We start from the raw sequence: 10,283 nt of genomic DNA, 5'->3' as shown, positions 1-10,283 counted from the left end.
AACTTCCATGATAAAAATCAGAGCCCTACAGTTAAGTTATTGTCTGACTGTCCCAATGAACTTCATCTTCCCCCAAAACTCACCAATATGCATTCCAAGATTAATACTTACATCTCAAAACACTGTATGGCAAATCACCTACCATGTTTTTAAGAATTAAAAGTAATTATTTTGTGCAAAGGTCCCAATTCAAAATTGATTTGTATTGTGAATATCCTCTGGTTGAAACACAGTAAAATAACACCCACCCACCTATCAATCAAGAGCCGACTGTGACCAGCATACACCTGTTTGGTTTCAGTGACAAAACCTTTAAATATCAACAAGAGTTAATTATTTTACAATGAATCAATAAAACATTGACACATTTCACTTTCCATGGAATGTTAAATATCCACAGATGTCTCTCTCAAGTTTTGTATGATTAGGGCTTTACTGATTGGACAGAGAAAAAATGTGTACACAAAAACAAAATTAAAAGAAAACCTTTATAGTTACATAGATATATGCAGTGAAGACAATTTCCAAAACTTTTTAATAATTGGCACCATTTTATTAGTTCCATCATGGCTTCCAATGCCAGCACAGATATGCTTTCTGTCTTAATCTCAGCCTATCTTCAAGGAAGCTTCTGACTTAATTATCGGGAAATATTCATATTTTAGCAGTGATCTCCAATTACAACCCGATGCAACTTTGAAGACTTATTTTTATATAAACATGCATTCCTATCCCTTTACAGAAATGTGGGTATACTACAATGGAGCAGAAAATTCTAAACACAAGCATATCAGACGTGCATATTGCAACTCAACCAAAGCACAGTATTTTGCCAATATAAATCTTCTTTGCCCACATCTACTATGCAAGGAGTGGATAATTATTTGGGCTGGAGGACCACGTAAGTTTTGTTGAGCTGTTAAGGGCCGCGCACATGTACATGTAAAGGCAAAAACGTGCGTGAAGACACACACACAGGAGCTCTCCCTGAACCCCCAACACCTCCACCCGAGTCCCCAGCATATGGCTGGGTCAAGCAGGACTTGTGCAAATTACACCCATGTAGTCTAAAGCAGTGCACAGAAACGGTGCAGCACCAGCCCAGCTCAGCCTGGCTGTGTGCTGGGGACTCAGGGCCAGGAGAGGGGTGCAGCAAGCTGCAGGTTATCCAAGTACAGTCAGGTCAGTGCCACGCTGTAGTCACTGCCATGTTGTATTCTCTTCTCCCTGCACCCCCCTCTCCTGCCCCAAGTCCACAGCACACAGCTGGGCTGGTGCTGTGCTGTGTTCTTGTGTGCCACTCTGGGCCACATGGATGCTGCTGGAGCAGCTGGTGTGTTCCTGCCCAACCCAGCCATGTACCAGGGACTCAGAGCCAGGCAGGAACCACGCGCCAGCCACTCCAGCTGCACCCACGTGGCACGGCCTAAAGTGGTGAGTAGTAGCACAGCTCATCACGACATTAGCAGTGCCTGTACCCCTACTAGGCACCAGTCCAGCCTGGATAACCCGCAGTTCCAAGCACTTTTCCCCCTGCATCCCTTCCCCCACCAGCAGGGAGAACCATACCTGAGCTTCAGTTCTCACTGGAGACCGAGCTGTCTGGTCTGCAAACAGCCACACTGTTGGAGCCGCATGCAGACAGCCTGGACAGGCAGAAGCCTGCCCAGGAGCTCAACACCCTCTGCCTTGGAGCATTTATGGAGGGCTGCAAGGTGGGGGGACAGGTCAGGCTAGAATGGGAATGGCTGCCTGGCCACTGGAGCTGCAGCCAGCTGTAACATGAGGAAGGGAGAGTAAGAGTTGCCAAAAGCCAGGGCAGCCATGGGCAGTATACGATCCTCCTTCAGACGAGTAGCTGTGGGCCTGGTAGAGTCATTTGGTGGGCTGGATTCAGACCATGGGCCATATTTTGTTTACCTCTGCTCTATGCTGTATTAATTATATAAGTATTCATGCACATGAAGAAAATCCAGGTAGGTATCCCATACAATCTCAGATTACTGTACTAGGGCAGTTTCTCACATAACCTATAGGATTTATTCCCGTAAAACTAATTAAAAATAGGAAAAATTGAAAAGGTTTTCCCTGCTGTTCCTAGCACTTCAGCTCTACCAGTTTTAACAATCCAAGTGTAGGTTAACCATTAGCTGCCAAGAGTATTTTTACCTTTTCAACATGCCTCAAACTGCATTGAGAATGTAAAGCTTAAGACATTGACAGCAACACAACTTCCTTTCCCTCCTCCTGCCCCCACAATTTTTCATAGGATAAGATAACCTAGTTCCAGAAAAAATGTTTATGTAGTTCAGAGCTCTACTGTTTTCCAAGTTCCTCAGAAACCAGAACAGCCATCTAGATAGATACCAGACTTCTGTATGCACTCAAAAGGCCCTCGATGTGCTATCTGAACAGATAAGTCATTAACAAGACTCATCCTCAACAATACCACAGAAAGGTAAACATCTTCCTTATACAGATGAGGAACAGGCACACAAGACAGCCTAAGTGACTGGTCAGTTTGCAGAGGCAAATTTGGAACAAAGCGCACCTCCACAGTGCTGCAAATATTATTGACTATATGTGGAATATTTAGGTAAAATGAAAAGTTCTCTTAGCTATATGCAAAGCCCTCTACTAAACTGGATTTGGATAGGCTATATATAGTGAACCATAGCCCTCAAGACTGCCTCACCATACATGATTGATTTCTCATAATAATGCCATGCCCTCAGAACAACAGAATTGTCAGCTTCAGTAGTGAAATTCAGAAGTGCCTGAGACAAAGCTTTATCTTTGACTAGTCAAGAATCTGGTCCTCACTCCTGTAAAGATCAGGAACTCCACAAAGCTTGGGGCAATCCAAACAAAATATGAAAATCATTGTGGCTGCTGACAGGTGTGGAAAATAAAACAAAACACTCTTTACTGGAAGAAGCAGCATCTGCATAGATCGGGCACTTCAGCAGGGCTTTCTGGCACTTTTACCTTAACAGATGATTGAATCAGTTTTGAAAAAAGTGCCAAAAAAGCCCCACTAAAGCATCTGATCTATACAGACATTGGGTGAACCAGGTCCAACTAACATGATACCTGTTCTGGGCATGTGCTGGGCTCAGCACAGGAACACATGGAGTTTAAATTAATGCTCTGGGGTATTTTAAATTTTTTTTTGTAAGCAGCCTGTAATATGTCCCATGACATTAAAAAAGCCTAAAAACCTCAAAAGATGAGAATGTAAGCACGAGTTCTTGCTGACTAAAGAGAAGTTAAAGAAACACATCTTTGTGCATGCACATAACATGAAAAAGAAAGATGACAAACTGAACAGCGACGTATACAGTAAAATCTTTGTTATCCGGCATTTAAGTAACCGGAAATTCTATTAATCGGAGTTTCTGGCCGGCCTGCCGGACATAGGGGGAGGGGGGAAGGTCACATGTGGCGACTGCCATCCACCACCCTGTCCTGTTGCCGCTCTGCACGCGGCCACCGCCATCCCCCACCCTACTCTGCATTATCCGAAAACCCCTGCCAGGTTATTTCAGATAAGCAGAATTTCAGAATTTTTACATTTTCAAATTTCAGAACTTTTACATAACTGTCAATACTCTTACCCCGGGGGGTGCTGGATAACAAAGATTTTACTGTATTTTCTAAGCCTATGCAAGAAACACAGCATAATTCCCAGGGGACTAAACACCTACAATCTTCTGACTACTACACACAATTCCAAATATGCTTCACAACTATGCAAGAGACCTTCAGAGATCCTGAAAAATAATTTTAGGAGATGCTCAGACCACAATAAAGGTATAACACAGTTAAGCAAACCAGTCTACAAAGTAGAGCTTGACAATTCCATTATACCATCCCTCAACAGTGAGAGAAACACCACACCTGAATTAGCAACTCTGTGGTGGTACAAGCCGGGGTGCAAACTTGGTAGGCACTACTAACATAACCTTTAACTAACCAGAAGCTTGCAATCGCAAGCACTGCATCCTACTAGGCATTTTCCAGGATTTGAATGAAGGGTTATTACTTGAAACCACTTTTGATGTTAACAGCAACAACCACTACACAAAAACACTAAGTTTATGACTAAATGAACACAATTCTACAAGCCTAGACAGCTTGTTTCCCAAAAAATTCCCCCCACAGTTTTTCAGGACAAACAAAAGATCTGAATTTCTGATAAAAAGGAAGAAGGAGAGAGGAGGGAAAAATACTCTCTCCGACTCTTATATAAAGGAAACAAGACATGGTACAAAACCTCTAGGTTTTTTCTGTTAAGCCCAATGTGCAAGCTAGGCATTCGCTAGCATTTATAGTTTCAGTCTGTTTTAGACACAGGCCAGTCAATAGCTAAACAGTCAAGTTATGTAATTATTCAGAATTTATTCCACTAAATTTGAACTGGTCTTCCCCAATAAATGCATAAGTAACATAAAAACAAATAAGCACCAGAGTTCCTTAGCTAAAGAACCTTTGACCTACAGGTCACTGGTACAAATCAAACAGAAGACTGTCTTTTGACTAGACTATGTGTATGTAAAGCGAGTTGGTGCGAGTCAGGTTCCAGCAGACAAAACCCAAATCACAAAACAATCACCACAACTGAGTTTCAACAGAGTAACCAAGTAGCGAAAAGAACTGATTATTCTCTCTCTCAAAAATCGTCCTTTAAAATTAGTGGCTTAAGGGCACCAGGGAAGGGCAGAGTGGGAAAGTTTACAGTGTTAATTAGTGCTGCACCAATTTGCTCAATAAATCAAGTGCAGGACAAGCCATACACCAAAAATATCAAGCATCTTTTGCTCATCCAGGTTATGGCTAACTTTAACAGTCTCTTTCATGTTTTCCAGTGCAAGTACCATCACCTATGCTAGGCTGTGCAACAGGCAAGGTGTGGGCATCCAACACAGCTGCAGACATGGCAGTCTAAGCATAGTTTACATCAGAGATGTGGGGCAGAAAATTTTCCAGCATTTTATTTTTCCATGGGAAATTTTATATTTCTAAAAATTAATTGTTTCATAAAATTCATTAGTAACAATGAATGGATGACAATATAATATTAGGCAAGCTTGACAGTTTCAAAGTTGTAATTAATGTTTTTCAGGTGATTATCCCTAGGAAGTATGTGAGTGCATATATGTTTTATTGATTTGTAAATAGGAGGATAAATACACTCGCATAATAATCCAAACCAAAAATCAAGTTATGAATTCACCTAATGGGCTACGAAGGTCAAATCAAAACCAAAGCTTAAGTTCTTATTTCATCTCAGACTGGAAGTGAAAGCAAAACCAAAACTAAGATTAATTTTTGTTTCACTTTCAGTTCAGCAAACACAGAGCAGTGTGTCTCATTTCTTTTCTTGAGTTGTGAAAGTTGGAAGTGTTTGCATAAGAGCCATTAGTTTTTAGTACTTTTGATTTGAAGTAGTCATCATAATGTCTAATCAGGAAAAAAAAACTAGTGTGTAGCATTGTTATAGTGAAGTTCAAGCCACTGAAGAAAGGAATAAAGTTGGTAGATGTCAATATTGCGAGCAGGAGTATGTTAACAACGCAACAAGAATGAAGAAACATTTAATAACACGTAGAAGCTGTTCTGAAAGAGTACAAGCCATATACAGAAAGCTAATACAACAAAGTAGTGGAACTCCATCTGAGAAAAGTCTACTTCTCAACAAGCAAGTAAGTAAATAAATCAGTAAGTTAAACAACATACAGTATAGACTAGCATCTAAATTGTTTTAAAACATTATAATTTTAAAAGTTGTTAATGCAACTCTGGATTATTTATTTATTTAAAATATTTTCATCCTGCTTCTCTGCTTGCACTAAGCACCCAAAGTGGCTTAGACATTACAATATTTTTTTATAACTTACATAACAGATAAATAGTTAACTATTTTAACCTAACAGAGCAAGCTTAGTCCTCTGGCTAACAGAAGAGGCCAAACTATACTTCCCTTTGACTCTGCAGTCCCAGAGCAACTGAGCAGCAAGTTGAGCAGCAGTGTTCTTTCTGGCAGGGAAGGGGGAAACAACCTCCCTGCCGTTTCTCTTTCTGATGGATGTGGCCAGACTAGAATCAGCTAAAATAAAAATCTTTTCCCCCTTTTGTTGCAGTAATTTGGTAGGCTCAAGTGTAATAGCAGATTTGCAAAAAATGGAAAATTAAAATGTTGAGCTGCCAGATCTGGGGGAAGCAGCAACAGGGTCCTCACTTTCAAGATCACTGTCACCAGATATGCGATCTACCAGGAATAGTTGGTCAACAGTCAAGCTTTTTAATCAAGCCTTATGGACAAAATGTCAAAAGAAGATCAAGAAAAAGCAGATGAAACATTAGCTCAAGCTATATTCGCAAGTGGTACACCTCTTTCCATAACTGAAAATCAATACCGGAAGGAACTTTACAAACTAATTCGCCCATTGTATGTTACTGTCATGTTATCGCTTTGTCATACTCTATCTAAGAGAGAATGTGATGAGTTCAAACAATGGTTATGCAAAGAAAGGATTGGTCAAACAGAATCACTGACTCTGATGTCAGATCAATGCATAAAAGGAAATCCTTTATTGAACATTATGTTAGCAATACATGAACCAATATTCCTGAAAGCAACTGCTATCAAGTCTTCTCATACAGGTGAAAGCATAGCCAAATTACTAAGTGAAGAGATTGAAAGTGCAGGTCCCTCCAGGGTACAAGCCCTTGTAACTGATAATGCAAGTAACATGAAAGCTGCGTGGCAAATATTAAAGGCAAAGTATCCTCATTTAATAGTATTTGGCTGTCTTGCTCATGGGTTGAATCTTCTAGCAAAGGACTTAGTAAGTATGAATACAATGAAGACAATATTGGCAAACTGCAAAGCGATAGTGAAGGTATTCAACAATCATCATGTTGCTAATCAGACTTTGAAGAAATTACAGAAAAAGAAGCAAGGGAAAGAAAGTACGCTTTTACTGCCAGGAGAAGCTAGATGGGGCTCAGCTACAAAACATTTACATAGTTTGTTGCACACAAAGAACTGTTTGCAGTGTGCTTCAATAGATGACACAGTATCCCAGATTACTCCCGTGAACATTTGGAAGCAGATTCTTGACAACAAGGTGTTCTAGGTTCAAGTTCAAGGACCATTCAATTTGCTACTACCAGTTTCAGTTGCTACCAAGAAACTTGAAGGAGATACACCGAGCCTTTCAAATATTCCAGATATTCACACAACTGAATGAAAATCTAACTCAGTTCATTTTTTTCACCTCTATCAAAAAAAGAAATAAAACAGATGTTTACTAAGAGATCTGAGTTTTGCACTCATCCAGTTCACCTGGCAGCAAACCTTTTGGATCCTCAACACAGGGGACAACATTTATCAGAAGATTAATTATCTACAGCTCTTGATACAATTATGGAAGTAGCTAAAAATGTCCCCAACATCGGCAAAATAGCTGTTATGACAGACATTGCCAAGTACTGCAAAAAAGAAAAACTTTGGAGCAAAGACATCATTTGGTGGGCAGCAAAGAATATTATGTCTCCTCTCACATGGTGGAAGGGATACTGTAATACCCGACTACTGTCCAGGATTGCTCTAAGGATCCTAAGCATTCCACCAACAGCAGCTTCTTATGAATGGAACTTGGAAGGCTTTCAGCTCAATCAAGACAAAAAAGAGGAACAGACTAACAAATGAATGCACTGCTAAGCTTGTTTCTATTTCTCAAAATCTCTTGCTTCTGGAGAATCAGTCAGAAGCACAAGTAGTGAACAAGATGCAGTGCGATAAGTTACCCTTGCCCATAGACGCATTGGTAAAGTCATCCTTTAGCAAAAGAGAACGTGGTTCAAGTAGTTCAGAATCAGATTTGTCTTCTTAGTTCCATTTCAGAATCAGACTAAGTAGCGCAAGTGATTCTACAGATAGTGACAGTGAAACTGGAGCTGCCGCAACGATCTCAGTGGAAGAGAGTTAAACTCTGCTGAAATAGATGAGTAGACAACCACAGCGTATCATGCACAGTTCTTTGGGTGTGCTAAAATTAGCGTGTCACCAGTTTTCAGTGCCTTCATTTTTTCTCTTTAATTTAAACAAACAATGCAAGGGAAGTAACATGCTATTGTGTAATGTCTTTACATTTTTACAAGTATTCCAGTAAAAATAATTTCTTTTCACATAAAGCTTGAATTTGACCATAACATTTAAACCACATTAAGTGGGTTGTATTTAATTTTTTTCCTAATCAAATATTCAGTTCAAATACTTGTGACTATTGGGACATAAAATTAATATGGGGGTACTTTAGTTTTGTTTACTAAATACAAGTCAAATAAACATGCTAAATCATATCAGGCTGTATTTAGGGCATTGGAAAGTTTTCCAGAAATTTTTCCAATTAAAAATTTTCTGGAAAACCCACATCTCTGGTTTACACTAGTGCTTTTCTAGATGCTTTGACCTTCATACCCTAATTATAACACCTGTCACGGCTAATCTCGATAACATTTTTAAAAATGAACAAAAGGAAAGAATGTGCAATTCAGATAAAGATGTGAGGACTCTGTTAAGTGTTTCAAACATAACAGTGTTAAGTTTACAAATGAAATACTGTAGTGTTAAAATACTGTAGATAAGATCTTTATGTTCTTAAGAAAACTCCTTTCTAAAGGACATTTCTAGAGTCACTTGATTAAATAAGCAGTAGTGAGATAAAAACCAAATCTAAGTGTACACAAAGTAAAGATAATCACAGTTCATAATTTTATTTTTAATCTTTCTAGTTTGACTTTGTGCAAGGTTATTTTCAAATACCTGTAAGAACAAGGCAGGGTTCCCCCCTCCACTCCTATCACATATATGCTAGCCCCCACTATTGTTATAATTAAGGTATGAAGGCTCAGATTCTGCAGTTAAGTACATGCTTAACTTGAAGTCAGTGGAATTATCCATATACTCGAGTGAACAAGTTTCATGCTTAAAATCAAGCATGAGCATAATTGGAACACTAGGCCTTGTTTAAGAATTAGTCAACTGTAGTTTCTTGGGATGCTGCAGAATGCCAAAGAGACTCATCTATATTACTAAGGAAGTGGCTAATCCACAGCAACTTCACTTACAGAAATGCAATTGCTACTAAAAAGTCTTTGTACATCTTAAACAAGGGTCTATCTGTTTTCTCTGGAATTTAACTGAATCATCTATTTCATCTCTACTTGCAAAACTGCTAAAATTAGGTTAAAAAACTTTCAAGCAAGAAGCAAGTATTTGCACTAATTATTCATGGACAGAGAGGCTTCTAGCAAAAGGAGACACTTGTCACGCTGAAGAATGTAACTTGACTAAACATCTGCAGTCGAAGTCATATAACATACCTGAGAAGGATGTCTGGAAATGGTATTTAGAGGCTCATTTGGCAATATAAGTTCTGTAAATACAGAACATTAATAAATGCTAGTTTTAGGAAACATCACTCTCAATGAGGCTCCATACATTTTTGTTTGTTTAATAACCACATTTTTGTCATTTGTCTGTCCCTACTACAGAGAGAGACAGAAAGGAAGCACGAAGCAAGAATGGTAAGATTAAAGGATCTCAAGGGACATAAAAACAGCTCAGCGTATCCTGCTGCACGCACACATACCACTAAGAGGCCCACCTATACACTGGAAAATACTTGCACCCACTTCCTACCTGAAAGTTGCCTCTCTCCCTGGACCTGCTCAAAATGATTCCACCATTTCCTCCTCCAAAAGGCAATGAAGAGGAGTTCTGTGGAAGGCATGTCAGAAGAAAGGGATTATGGAGTCTTCTTCCATCTCAGCTAGGTACCTTAGTAAAATGTTTAATGATTAATTTATCACAAAGCAAGAAGCACTCAAGTGTGCTCTCATGCTCTCCCTCATTTCCAACTCCTGGGACTCTAGGCACCATACATGATTTGTTAAGTTTCTTTCAATTAATGCAGGTGTGGGTGCATGGCTTGTCAAACTCACTTTCACAGTATATTGCTGTATGGTGCTCTAGAGTATACGTAGCTAACGGACCACCACTGCCTTCAAGGTTTGCATGTAAAAGTCTCTTTCCTTTTGGAAAAAAGGTTATTGCAGACTCTTGTGTCAAACTTCCAATACTTTTATCCTTTTCCAATCCAACTACATAAGCAAAATGACATTTTTCAAGCATTTACACAATTCTGTTTACAAATTAGCTGCCTGTGTTAAGCAAGATATGAGTTTTGCTTCTAATTTTATTCAAGCTCCTC

The 10,283-nt window shown here is 39.3% G+C and overlaps 1 protein-coding gene across 1 annotated transcript in view; it reads right to left on the bottom strand.

The window, feature by feature from the left end:
- The window catches only part of TMEM161B (transmembrane protein 161B), a 107,612-nt gene extending 97,745 nt beyond the window's left edge, over window positions 1-9,867 (bottom strand). Inside the window, exon 1 of the mRNA XM_014520070.2 lies at window positions 9,713-9,867. The gene's annotated coding sequence lies outside the window, so the exon portion shown is untranslated. The remainder of the gene's footprint in view (window positions 1-9,712) is intronic.
- Window positions 9,868-10,283: the final 416 nt, after the last annotated feature.

This window comes from Alligator sinensis, unplaced genomic scaffold (genome assembly GCF_000455745.1).
Source record: "Alligator sinensis unplaced genomic scaffold, ASM45574v1 scaffold218_1, whole genome shotgun sequence".
Classification (NCBI taxonomy): Eukaryota; Metazoa; Chordata; order Crocodylia; family Alligatoridae; genus Alligator; species Alligator sinensis.
Note: the sequence above shows the minus strand (reverse complement) of the source record. Positions and strands in the feature narration are given on the sequence as shown.